This window comes from Eurosta solidaginis, chromosome 4 (assembly GCF_040869045.1).
Source record: "Eurosta solidaginis isolate ZX-2024a chromosome 4, ASM4086904v1, whole genome shotgun sequence".
NCBI classification, from domain to species: Eukaryota; Metazoa; Arthropoda; class Insecta; order Diptera; family Tephritidae; genus Eurosta; species Eurosta solidaginis.
Window position 1 is genome coordinate 172672483 of NC_090322.1, and position 13398 is coordinate 172685880.

The following is a 13398-nucleotide window of genomic DNA, read 5'->3' on the forward strand; positions in this document are numbered from 1 at the left end:
AAAATTTAAATGTTAGGGTAATAGTGCAGTTTACGGTACCCACCGAAATTTGGGCAACAATTTTCGAGTGAGGTATCAGAAGACGCGTATTCACGTCTAGATCAAGAATCCGAAAGCGGAAGTTTACATTTTTTACCCGTTCAATAGATATTAACGAATAACCGAAAAAAGACCACGGGTCCCTCCGAAACCGGGGGTGGGATCCATAGTATTTTTTGCGCAGAACACCTTTCTGCGTTGGCGGCCTTCGGCCGCGCTTATAAAAAATAAAATAATAAATAAAAAATAACCCTGGGACTACGCCATGCCAAGTCCGGGTGTGTGGTATAGCCGTGGCTACCGCCACGGTGATGCACAATTTTTTTTGTGGGTATAAACACAACAACAACCACATTAAAATCGCCAACTTCAACTACAAATATTCCCGGACAGAGATACAATTTTTCTTTTCCGCCTTCGGATTATTGTTCTCGAGATTAATACGCGTCTTTTGATACCTCACTCGAAAATCTTGGCCAAACTTTAGGGTGGGTACCGTAAACTGCACTACTACCAATGTTAGTTGCTAAGCAACACTTTTGTTCTGAAAACTTGAACTGCACCGCCACACTACCCGCCTTGGTAGAGAATTTGGCTACAAATCCAAAATTTCTCGAAATCGAATTTTCCTGCCAGACCAGGTCGTGCATTCTGGAACTGGTGCATTTGTAGGAACAGGAGCAGGTACAGACGTTGAAACAGGAACTAATGTAGAAGTAGGAATAGGTGTTGAAACAATAGCCGTGTTTTTTAACACGCGTATATACGTTTACGTTTACGGGTAAAAAAAAAACGGCCATCGACAGTTGCGCATAGCCATATAAAAGATTTGGCAGCACTGCCCCGCAAATGTCAAAATGCCACAAAAACTTGGCAGAACTGTATTCGTATACATATTTTTTTTTGTTTATTTATGACAGTTCAGTAATTATTCCGGAAAACATTAAAACGCAGAAAAAATATAATTGCTGAAATGTTAAAAAAATTCTTACAAGCTCTCGCTTAACCTGGTGTGTAAAAAGGAAAAATTCTTGTGCTTTGTTCAAGCACTTCTAAATGACAGAACACCTTTCTGCGTTGGCGGCTTTCGCCCGAAATAATGTTAAGTTATATAGAATCAACGGAATGGCCTAGAAGGTTTCATGTGGTCATACTAAATCGCTCCCGAGGTGGTCGGGCTAGTACTTTAATGGTGCTTGTTTCCGGAACGTACCCGATCTGCATCCGGCAAAGGACCAACAAAGTCCATAACGGAGAGTGTCATCGGTACAACAACAACATTTGTTATTTTCTGCTATTCATTCATACGTATGTGAATTTTTAAATAATAAAAAAAGTGTTATATTAATTTAATAGATAACATCTCTGCCGGGGTGCGATTCAGCTCTGAATATGCCAAAATAAGAGGAAACCTACAATTAGGTGCAGATTCACGTTTTATTTGCCAAGGAGTTACCTTTATACAAGGTACTTTCTACAACCAAACGTTTTGGAATACGGTATCAAACTGGTTGGATGTATTTCCCCAAAAAAGGGTGGAACTACGCATCTTGGTTTGCCAGTATTTGCTTCGGTAATTTATATTTGTATTGATTAAAAATTGAATTGTAGATAATGTAATGTGAATTAAAATTTAATAGGAAGCCGAAGCAAAAAAGGCAACTGATCGGCATGCAACTGTTATTTATGTGCCGCCACCGGGAGCTGCTGCTGCTATCCTAGAAGCATTAGAAGCAGAAATTTCTTTGGTTGTTTGCCTCACCAAAGGAGTGCCCTAACATGATATAGTTCGCGTTAAACACGCTGTCTTAAGGCAAAATAAATCGCGTCTAGTCAGACCCGATTGTCCAGGAATCATCACACCAGAAAGGGTAAGTAAATTGCCTACTATTTTAAATATATAAACAACATGTATGCATTTGTTAGTGATAATTTGTCATGCTTTGGTTTATAATCAACCATATTTCACTGTTACAATCAGTCACTTCGATGATAAAGTACACGGACTCAATGATTGTTTTAGGCGACTTTAAACTGCCACATATATCTTGGAATACCGTTGATCACAATATTGTCCCCGTATCACCCAAGATGCATAACAATGACTTTTTGGATGGAATTACTGATCTTTGCCTTAATCAAATCAACTTCTTTCCGAATAAGTATGGAAAATTCTTAGACTTAGCATTTGTTGACGTCATATCTAAATTCTCTATAAATCGGTGTGAACCTCTTGTTTTGCCAGAAGACGTTTACCATCCTTCTCTTGAGATAACTTACGAAATCATAAGCAACGAAGTCGGCTGCACTAACAAAACATGTGCCTCTACCAGATGCTTTGATTTTTCCAAAACTAATTTCAACAATTTAAATAAAGAGCTTTCTGAGATAACTTGGCCTCGATATTTGCCCAAACGCAAATGCTCGTACATTGAACCAGTGCAAGCCTGGTTTACTAAAGTTTTAAAAGCTTTAAAAAATAAGAAATCACGTTTATTCAAATTATATAAGAGAACCGGTTTACATTCTCATTATGCACAGTACGTTATTTTCCGTCATAAGTATTTTGAACTTAATAAAAAGTGTTATAAAGCTTACATATGTAAAATTAAAAGAAACATTATTTGCCACCCGAAGTCTTTTTATGATTTCGTAAATTCTAAACGCAGAACTAACGGATTTCCTTCTGCCATGAAGTTTAGAAATAGCATTTCCAGCCACGATCAAGAGATTGCAAACTTCTTCGCTCAATTCTTTCACTCTAATTACTCTGCTGTGGTTGATTCATCACCACAAATTATCCGTATGAGCTCCATTCTAGTAACTCAAAATATGCCCCACATTTGCTGCCTGAAGATGTTCTACTACATCTAAAGACCCTAAAAGAATCTTTCAAATACGGTCCCGATTTGATCCCAACATGATTTCTTAAAAAATGTGCGGAATACATTTACCAGCCCCTTCCTGATCTGTTTAACCTCTCTTTAAAAAATGGCATTTTCCCGATGGCTTGGAAGGAATCTTTTCTTATCCCACTCCATAAAAAAGGAAGCAAGTCGTCTATTGAAAACTATCGTGGAATAGCAAAGCTCTCCGCTATCCCTAAGCTTTTCGAAGCAATCGTTACTAATCACCTTACATTTTCGATTTCTACATTGATAGATATTTCTCAGCATGGCTTTTGTAGAGCCAAATCAACCACAACCAATTGGCTTGAATTTACAACTCACGTCTTTAATGGGTTTAGAAACAATCATCATACCGACGTTATATACACTGATTTCAGCAAAGCATTCGACAAAGTACGCCACTCATTACTTGTTTATAAACTCGAATTGCTTGGTTTTCAACCTGGCCTAACTCGCTGGATCTCCTATCTTTGCGGTAGAACTCAAAGAGTCATTTAAAAAAAAAATTGTTCGAATGTCATCGATGTTCCCTCCGGTTTGCCTCAGGGCAGCCATCTCGGTCCTATTCTGTTTTTGATCTTTATAAACGATGTTTCCACAACTATAAAATATTCTAAAATTTTAATGTATGCCGACGACGTAAAACTTTTTAAGTCATACGCGTCGGTTGAAGAACGTTCTGTACTCCAGGCGGATTTAAATCGTTTAGTTACTTGGTGTAATGCGAATTTTATGCCACTCAACATAGAAAAATGTAAATCCATGTGTTTTTCACGTGGGAACATACAGCCAGCTTCCTACACAATTAATGGCCAAACTCTGGAAAGCGTTGATGTTTTTGTCGACTTGGGAGTTACAATGAATTGCGAACTTAGTTTCAACCCTCATATTAATGCCACAGTCAATAAAGCGAGAGGAGTTTTAGCATTTGTGAAGAGATGGGCAAAGGAGTTTGGTGATCCTTACGTTACAAAAACCCTTTTTACATCATTGGTGAGGCCGATATTAGAATATGGATCGATAATTTGGAATCCGCGTTATCAAGTTCATGTGGATAGACTAGAATCAATTCAAAAACAGTTTTTACTTTTTGCCTTTAGAAATCTTCAATGGGACTCTCCGTATAATCTTCCTCCTTACACTAATCGATTAAAACTAATAAATCTTCCTACCCTTGCAAGTCGTAGAGAAATGGTAGGTGTACTATTTATGGCTAAACTTTTAAATGGATCGATTTCAAGCCCATTTCTATTGAACGAAGTAAACTTGAATGTTCCATGCCGAGTTTCAAGGCATTATAAACCTATAATTCTTAAACAATGCAGAAGCAATTTCCAACTACACGAACCTTTTCTATGTTTGTGTGAAGATTATAACTCTCACTCGAGAATAATTGATGTTTCGGACTCGCTCTTTGCCATAAAAAAGACGGTTCTATCTTCTCTTAATAATTAAAAAATTATATTTATACTTTTAGTCTATTGTATTTTGTGAATCTATATTTCTCAGCTGATGAGTTTCTCTGTAGCTGAGTGGTTTTAGATCTCGGCGCTTAAGAAGCCACTGCCTCTCAAAGACTCGGTAACAAAAAAATTATAAGTAACACATAAATAAGAATTAGGATACAAAAAAAAAAATAAAAGTAAAAAAAATAAAAAAAAAAAAAAACAAAAAAAAAAGTATGTATGAATTAAAAAAAAAAAAAACAGGATTAGCCTGGTTTCATCGGGCCACTTGAGGGCAGTGCGCTGCCACAACGGCCGAGAAAAAAAAAATCAAATAGAACAGCTCTTGGGATTCTTAGGTTATCTTGCGACAGGTCTATTATTGTCCTGTAGCGACTTGTGCTATAACCTCCAAACAGTATTTTAGATTTTCTGAAACCTGGCGTATTGCTCCAGTGTTCTCTCTTCTCCCTCCCTTCTACTAATAAATGCCCCTGTAAGCCAACTGGCAGGAACGGATCGGGATCGATGGGTGATGCAGTTGCTGCCTCTGTTGTTCTTATTGTAGCAGTGCTTCGCCCCATCCAATAGATGTGACCGATCACAAATTGTCATCAATATCCTCTAACGGAAGTCCAAGGAAACTTGCTGTTTCAACAGGGGTGGACCATAATGCAAGGGGTGTTAGAGGCGTTGGTTCCACATTACAATTAAAGAGATGGTTGGTGTCATGTGGGGACACATTGCAAGCGGGGCATACATTTTGTATGTCGGGGTTGATTCTGGATAGGTGAGAGTTTAGCCTGTTACAGTATCCAGAACGAAGTTCAGCCGGAGTGACTCGCGTTTCCCTGGGGAGTATGCGTTCCTCTTCCGCAAGTTTTGGGTACTGTCCTTTGAGTACTGGATTCACCGGGCAATTCCTGGCATAAAGGTCCGACGCCTGTTTGTGGAGTTCACCAAGGACCTGCTTGTGTTTTTTTTGTTTCATACGGCTGAGTTGTCAGGTGCCGTATTTCCTCAAAGTGCTTACGGAGATTACTCCTTAAGTCCCTAGGCGGTGTTGGCTAATTAATCAGATGTCTGTTGGGATGCCCAGGTTTCACGAGGCGAAAAACTGGAGAGATCAGGGAGGTAGCCGTTTATTGTGTTGCAAAGCTCATCGATCTGTGGCCCTGGGCCTGTGGCCATTATTGTGCAGTCATCGGCGTAGGAAACGATAGTAACTCCTTCTGGTGGCGAAGGTAGCTTAGATATGTAGAAATTAAACAAAAGTAGGGATAGGATACCACTCTGAGGCACCCCCTGTTTAATTCTTCTTGGTTTAGATGTTTCATTTTTAAATTGCACCGATGCCTGCCGACCACCCAGATAATTTACGGTCCACCTTTTAAGTCATAGGGGAAGAGTAGACCCTTCCAGGTCTTGCAGTAACGTGCCATGGTTGACCGTATCAAAAGCTTTTGATAGGTCTAGCGCAACGAGTATTGTTCTACGGTGGGGGTTTTGATTTAAACCGCAATTTATCTGGGTGCCGATGACATTTAGCGCGGTGGTGGTGCTATGGAGTTTTATGAAGCCATGATGATGACAGGCTAGCTGCAAATTTGCTTTGAAGTAGGGGAGCAAAATGGCTTCAAGCGTCTCGGCTACTGGCGATTTCATTTTCATTTCATTTCATTTATTTATTACGGCAAAAAAGCCTAATTCATAAATTAAATTATATTATAATTTACTATCTTATTGCTAAGGTTTTACAAAATTCATAAAGTGTTGCTTTAAAAGCTCCGATTTCATTACAACTTTTTATATCTATAGGCAGTTCATTGAAACTTTTTAGACCTTTATAAAAAATATTTTGCTGATCTATTTCAGTTCTGAATAAAGGCAGTTTGAAATTGTGTTTATTCCTTGTATTAATGTTATGTGTTTGCTTAACTAATACTACGTTTTTACTTAGATATTCAGGTACATTTTCACTTTTAATATTAAATATAAACTTCATAGCGTGAAAAAAAATCTTTTGCTTTACACTTAACCAGTTCAAACTTTTCAGCATATCAGCCGTACGAGTATCTCTAGGTTTTTTAAGAATAAATCTCATACATCTGTTTTGCATCTTTTGAAGTTTATCTATTTCTTTGTCTGACACAATGAATAGAATAGATGGGCAGTTTACAAAGTGCGGTTCTATAATGGACTTATATATAATTATTTTGTACTTTTTTTGAATATATTTGGATGTTCTCTGCATAACCCCAATTTTTTTCGCAACTTTCTGGACTGTGTAGTTTATATGTTCTTCAAACTTGAGTTTGTTATCAATTATAATTTCCAAATATTTTATACTGTCAACTTTTTGTATGCTTTCATCATTTATTTTTAAACCAATTATATCCTCATTAACGTTCCTCCTTGTTATTATCATAAATTTCGTTTTATTTATATTAAGTTTCAGTCTATTTCCGCACAACCATTTATACAGGTTATTCAGTTCATGTTGTATTTTAGAAAGTGCAGAATTAATATTATTCTCACTAATCATTATTAATGCATCATCAGCGAATAGTTTAATTTCACAACCTTCAATAGCGTTAACTATATCATTAATATAAATTAAGAACAGTATCGGTGCCAAAACTGAGCCTTGTGGTAACCCTATGGGTACTTCCAATTCATCAGACATCACGCTATTTATAACCGTTTTCTGTCTCCTCTGCTTCAAATAGCTGCGAAACCAGTCAAGTTCTACACCAGTTATACCAATACGTTCCATTTTTTGATTAAGATCTCCCTATCCACTGTTTCAAAAGCTCGTTTGAGGTCTAGGAAGACTGAAACAACCACTTTTTTTTTTATTTAACTCTTCTTTCCAGTCATGTATCACCAAATTAAGAGCTGTCTCACATGAATGTTTCTTTCTAAAGCCTGACAGCTGGTGGGCTAGTATATTATTATCTTCAATGTATTTCGTTAACTGGTTCTTAACATAAGCTTCAAGTATTTTACAATCACTAGGCAGGGTGTTTATGGGTCTAAGTTCTTCAGGTTTTACTGTCTTTTTAACTTTTTACACTGGTATCACCGTTGACGTTTTCCACTTTTCTGGTACAAGACCCTCTTCTAGGCTGTTATTGATTATTTGTGCGTAGAAATATCCTGTATACGATATACAGTCTTTAAGTACTCCATCAGATATAAGTTTTCTGCCGCCTATTTTGTATTTGAACTCTTTCACAATATTAATAACTTCATCTGTTGTTATTTTGGCAAACTTTAATCTAGAATTGACTTGTACATCACTTAATGCTACACGGCAAGGTTCTATGATGTTATTAATTTCAATTACGCTATTTATAAAGAACCTATTTAGACCATTTGCCAGCTCAGTTTCATTTTCTACCATCATACCATCTATTATCGCCTTTTTAATCCCTTCGTTATCTCTCGTTAAGCAAACCGCTTGCTTAAGATGTTTCCACATTTCTCTGGCGTTATTTTCATTCATTTCGACTTTATTTTCCATATATTTAACTTTCTTTATTTTTACTAGCTTTTTGTAGATACGATTTATATTTTTATATTCGTTCCAATCACCTGTTTGTATCGCAAGCTTATAATTATTATATTTGCATTTATTCATTTGCGTCAGTTCTCTGTCGTACCATTTATTCATAAGCTTGATATGAACTTCTTTTTCATACGTTAAACTTTCCATAGCTTGCATTATTATGTTGTTCACTAATTCGACTTTCTCATCAATTAGTAGGTTTTCATTTATGTTGAAGTTACATGATCTCAGGATGCTTATTAAGATTTCACTATTATATTTATCCCAAGCTGTGATTTTCTTGGTCATTCTCATCTGGTATGATTTAGACGTTTTAATATTGAACATTATTGTTTCGTGATCTTAAATTTTGTATGCAGGCAAATTATTGCACTGTATTTCATCTGAATTTGAATATAATAAATCAATTTTAGATGCACTTGCATCTGTAATTCGAGTATTAAATTCTACTTTTTGGGTCATACCCATCACAGAAAATATCTCATTCAATTTTGTACTATATGTTGATATGTAGTATGTAGTCATGTTTATATTAAAATCCCCGATTAGTATATTACATTTACTTCTTTCAAATTTATCGATTAATATTTCATTTAGGTACTCGATAAACGCTGAATCACTTGTGCTTGGTGAATGATACAGAACCCCTATTTGCCACTTTTTATCGACCTTTTTCAATTTTATTATAATGCACCATAAGTTCATATTGACACTAGCATTATAAATTACATTTATCTCCACTGCCCTATGAACATACACTAGTACTCCTCCTGTATGCCTGCTGTGCGAGTCGCATCTAACCATATTATACGATGCTATTTCTAATTCGCTGTCTTCAACATCTTTCGTTGTACACGTTTCCGAACATAATATGATACTTGGTGTATGTACTTCAGCCAACACTTCCAGTTCACATTTGTTTGATACTATGCTGTTAATATTCAAGTATATGCACTTAAGTTCATTGTGTCTAGTCTGCAGTCTTTCTTTGTATCGAATTTTCTTCAGCGGTATCTCATTGAATTGTGGCGGGCTTATCAGTGCGTCGGGTGTTCGCTGCTAGTATCCTAGCCTTTGTTTTTTTGCATTCAAGTGCTTTAGGTAGACTGGGCACTGTCTGCTATTGCACGAGTGATTGACATCTAGTCCTAGATTTAACTTCTCATTTGCCTTTATGCAGTTTATACACTTGTTTGCTGGTTGTTCATTACATTCAATGGTCTTATGCTTACCCAAGCATTTAGTACAAACTTCCTCGTTTTTGCATTCAGTCGCCTTGTGATTGTATCCTCTGCATTTGAAACACGTTGTCACATCAACGCCATCGTAAACTTTGCACCTTTCCCATCCTACGTTGAGCTTATCCAATTTTAAAGCATTAGTAAACATTTCCTCGTCCACCTCCAATATTGCGTTGTAATAGTTTTTGTTGCTAGTTTTAACATTATATTGCTTAATAATTTTTATTTCACCCTGTTCTAGGCATTTGTTTTGCTTTCTTAGACACTCGATCAGGTCATCTCTATTCTTTTCAAACTGCATGCCTGTTATAAATAATTTTGGTTTATAGTCACGTGGTATCTTTATTTCATATTCATAGGATAGATATCGGGCGATTTGACTCTCCTATGTTAGGATTTAGTAGCGGGACCACCTGGGCCATTTTCCATTTTTCGGGTATGACAAAGGTGGAAACAGACAGGCTGAAGACATGTGCTAAATATTTGAAACCCTCTTTCCCTAGGCTTTTAAGCACCGGCATGGCTATTCCGCCCTGCCGACTGCTTTGGATGGTTTAGCCTGACCGATGACATCCTCAACCTCTTTGGCGGTGATGGTAATTGGTGACGCGCTGAAATTATGTTTATGTGCGAGTCTGTTGGCCCTCCGTCTATCCTTTTCGACCGCGGAATGCATTATATATCCGACAGCACTTTATCGCCAAAGGCGATGGAAACTTTGTCATTGTGCCTAGACGGTTTCGATAGGGACTTAAGGTGAACCAAAGTTAACCTACACCGGCAGAGAGGTTACAACCGCTTAGGTGCTCCTCCCATTTCGCCCGCTTGTGCTCATCCCCAAACAATCCCTTATTTGCGGCCTCCGCCGGGAAGTGGGGCCGAATTTCGGGAATTCTACCGGCGGGAATGAAACGAGCCGAGGCGGATTCCATGACCTTGCGGAAAGCACGCTCCCCTTGGCGGGCAGCAAAGCGGTTGTCTGTAAAGGATTTATATTCGTCCCACTTTCCTTTTTTAAAGTTAATGAAAGTGCGTTTTTCTGTGATGATGAAGTCGGCAGAACGCTCGAGCGAAATAAGTATAGGCAGGTGGTCGGATGCCAATGTTACCATCGGCTGCCAGGTGACGCAGTTTGCGAGTTCTGCGCTCACGATTGAAATATCCGGCGAACTGTGACAGCTTCCTACCATACGTGTGGGGGCGTCTCCGTTTATTGTGCAAAACGTCGTTTCTTCTATTTGATCCGCCAAGATCTCACCCCTACTGTCCGCCCAGTTGCTGCCTCTCTTTCCGGGTTGTCCGCCTGCTGTTGTTGTTATAGCTGTGCTTCGCCCCATCCAATAGGTGCGGCCGATCACAAATTGTCATCAATGTCCAAGGAAACATTCTGTTTCAACAGGGGTGGACTATAATGAGAGGGGTGTTAGAGGCGTTGGTTCCACAATACATTTGAAGAGATGGTCGGTGTCATGTGGGGACACGTTACAAGCAGGACATATGTTTTGTATGTCGGGGTTGATTCTGGATAGCTAAGAGTTTAACCTGTTACAGTACTCAGATCGAAGCTGAGCTAGAGTGACGCGCGTTTCCTCTGCTAGTTTTGGGTATTGTTTTTTGAGTACATGATTCAATGGACAATTCCTGTCATAGAGGTCCGACGCCTGTTTGTGGATTTCACTGAGGACCTGCTTGTGTTTTTTAGCTTCCTACGGCTGCGTTCTCAGATGCTGTATTTCCTCATAATGCTTACGGAGATGCCTCCTTAAGCCCCTTTGGCGGTGTAGGCTCATCAATCAGATGTCTGTTGGGATTCCCAGGTTTCTGGAGTTGCTTGGTTAGCATTTCATTTCTCTCTCTAATGGGGAGTATTCTCGCCTCATTATGTAGATGGTGTTCTGGGGACATAAGAAGACTGCCGTTGCGGTTCTGAGAGCAGTATTTTGGCAGGCCTGTAGCTTCTTCCAGTGAGTAGGCTTTAGGCTTGGCGACCATATAGGGGACGCGTAGCATGCAATCGGTTGGCCAATTGCTTTGTATGTGGTAATGAGCGTTTATTTGTATTTTCCCCAAGTACTACCAGCAAAGGATTTGACGTTTTATTACGGCCCTGGATTTTCGGTACAATTACGGCTCCATGCTCACCAAAATGTAGATCCTGATCGAAACTAGAAATATCGAGGAGATAGCTATTTACCTCAGAAACTAATTCATCCATTGAAGGGCCAGGTTCCATTGCCATAATCGTGCAGTCGCCGGCATAGGAAATGATTGTAACTCCTTCTGGTGGGAAGGGAACCTTGATATGTAGAAATGAGATTAGGCGGGGATTGGACACCATCCTGTGGCACCCCCAGCGGGACCCCCAGGGGGTCAGAATATACCCGCGGTAGGTATGCCTGTCGTAAGAGGCAACTGAAATACCAGATTCAAAGGGCTGTACAGCGCAACCATTCAAGTTGCCAGCGCAATATATAGCTTCTCTAAACCCAATTGTCAACTTCACCTATCCGCGGCGAATCCTGTTTCACTAACAGACGAGGCTCTGGCGACCCCAAGCTCCTCATGGAACTTAGGGATGGGGAGAGAGGGATGGCCTGATGGTTTAACGTGGCCACATAAATCGTTCCCGAGATGATCGCGCTAGCACCTTAATGGTGCTGTGTTACCGGAGCGTACCGAATCTGTATCCGGCAATGGACCATCACATCGATAACACTCCACAAAGCCTTCGTTGAGCAACCTTATCTCTACAACAACAACAACCCTCTTTAATTTTCCTTAGCTTTGAGATTTCGTTCCTAAATTGAACCGACGCTTGCTAACCATTCAGATAATTAGCAGTCCATCTGTTTAGAAACAGACATGTGTGAGCCTAATATATATGTATGTATTGGAGTAGCGTGCTGTGTTTGACTGTGTCAAAAGCTTTTGACAAGTCAAGTGCCGCGAGCACCGTCCTGTGATGGTGATATACTCTATGCCCAATACAAACCGATGGCCCATTTTAAAAGCTACAAGTTTAAAATTTCATGAAATACTTACGTATACGTCATATGTTCTTCAGATAAGTGATTCATAGCTATGTCATGCACACCACAAGAAACGTGAATCTTTGTATTCTCACACAAATTACCTACTTTTTAATTTAATTTTTATCTAAAAATTCGCTTCCTTAGTTCAGCTACGTTCATGAAAGGTATGTCCCGTCCTTCCTTGTTTTAATTGATGTTGAAAATGACAAAGTTAATAGTGCCCTAAAGTCAAAACTACCACTCATTACCATATTGGTATTTTAATAAGTTTTTTTTCTATTACAGCGTCACCGTAACAATAGTTATAATTCAATACGTGTATCCCCTACCAGTACGTTGAATCGACAAAGATATGATGAAAGCAATAAATATCCCTTCTAGGGAGTCTCGAAGGAAAGTTCATCCGGGAATCGAATATAAGCTAATCGGTAAGGACACAATGATTCCACTGCCTGGAGTTTTAGAGAACAAAAGTCCCAACATGAGACTTCCTTACTACACTAAAAACCTTTGAATGCCATAAATAATATAATTTGCTGGCTTAATGTATGATTTAAAATCAGAATTAAAATGTATTTATTATATATAATAATCTCGTGTCATGGTTTTACTGGAACAACTTCAGAAATTACTGAAGCGAATTTTGTATGTACAAATACAAATATTGTAGGTATGCGAGAACGTAGCTAAATATATTTCATACTTTTTGGTAACCACGGCCTGGAGATATCTACCTAAATATGGACCCCGGAGACCATACAACGAGGGTTTATATACCCATGCTCTGTTCTGGAGATAGAAAGCTATATATATACCAGAGGTACCTCCGATGATTTTTGTTTGAACGATATGGGTTTCAAACGAAAGATATGAATAAATGATGGTTTTTATTTCAATATCTTATTCTGCTCCCGAGGTATTGGCCTAAACTGGGGTAGAGATAAAAGGTAGAGGTAGATGGTAAGGGCAACAGTAGTAATAGAGGCAAAGTTAGAAAGGAAAATAAAGAGGGTAAGAAAAGAGATTAGTGTGATGGAGGGATACGCATAATAGTAACGTCCGGGTAGGATATTCGCTACTACGGATTCAAAAGCAGGCCTGGCGAATTTCCGATGCGGTCGCCATCTAGAAACAAAAGCTGTAATATTGAACAAAGACATC

At 38.7% G+C, this 13398-nt stretch overlaps 1 long non-coding RNA gene across 1 annotated transcript; it reads left to right on the plus strand.

Moving 5' to 3' along the window:
• The first annotated feature begins 546 nt into the window (after positions 1-546).
• On the plus strand, positions 547-12812 carry LOC137250643 (uncharacterized). Its single transcript, XR_010953026.1, has 4 exons — positions 547-1305; positions 1396-1612; positions 1680-1910; positions 12523-12812. It is a non-coding gene; the product is annotated as an uncharacterized lncRNA (long non-coding RNA).
• The last annotated feature ends 586 nt before the right edge of the window (positions 12813-13398 follow it).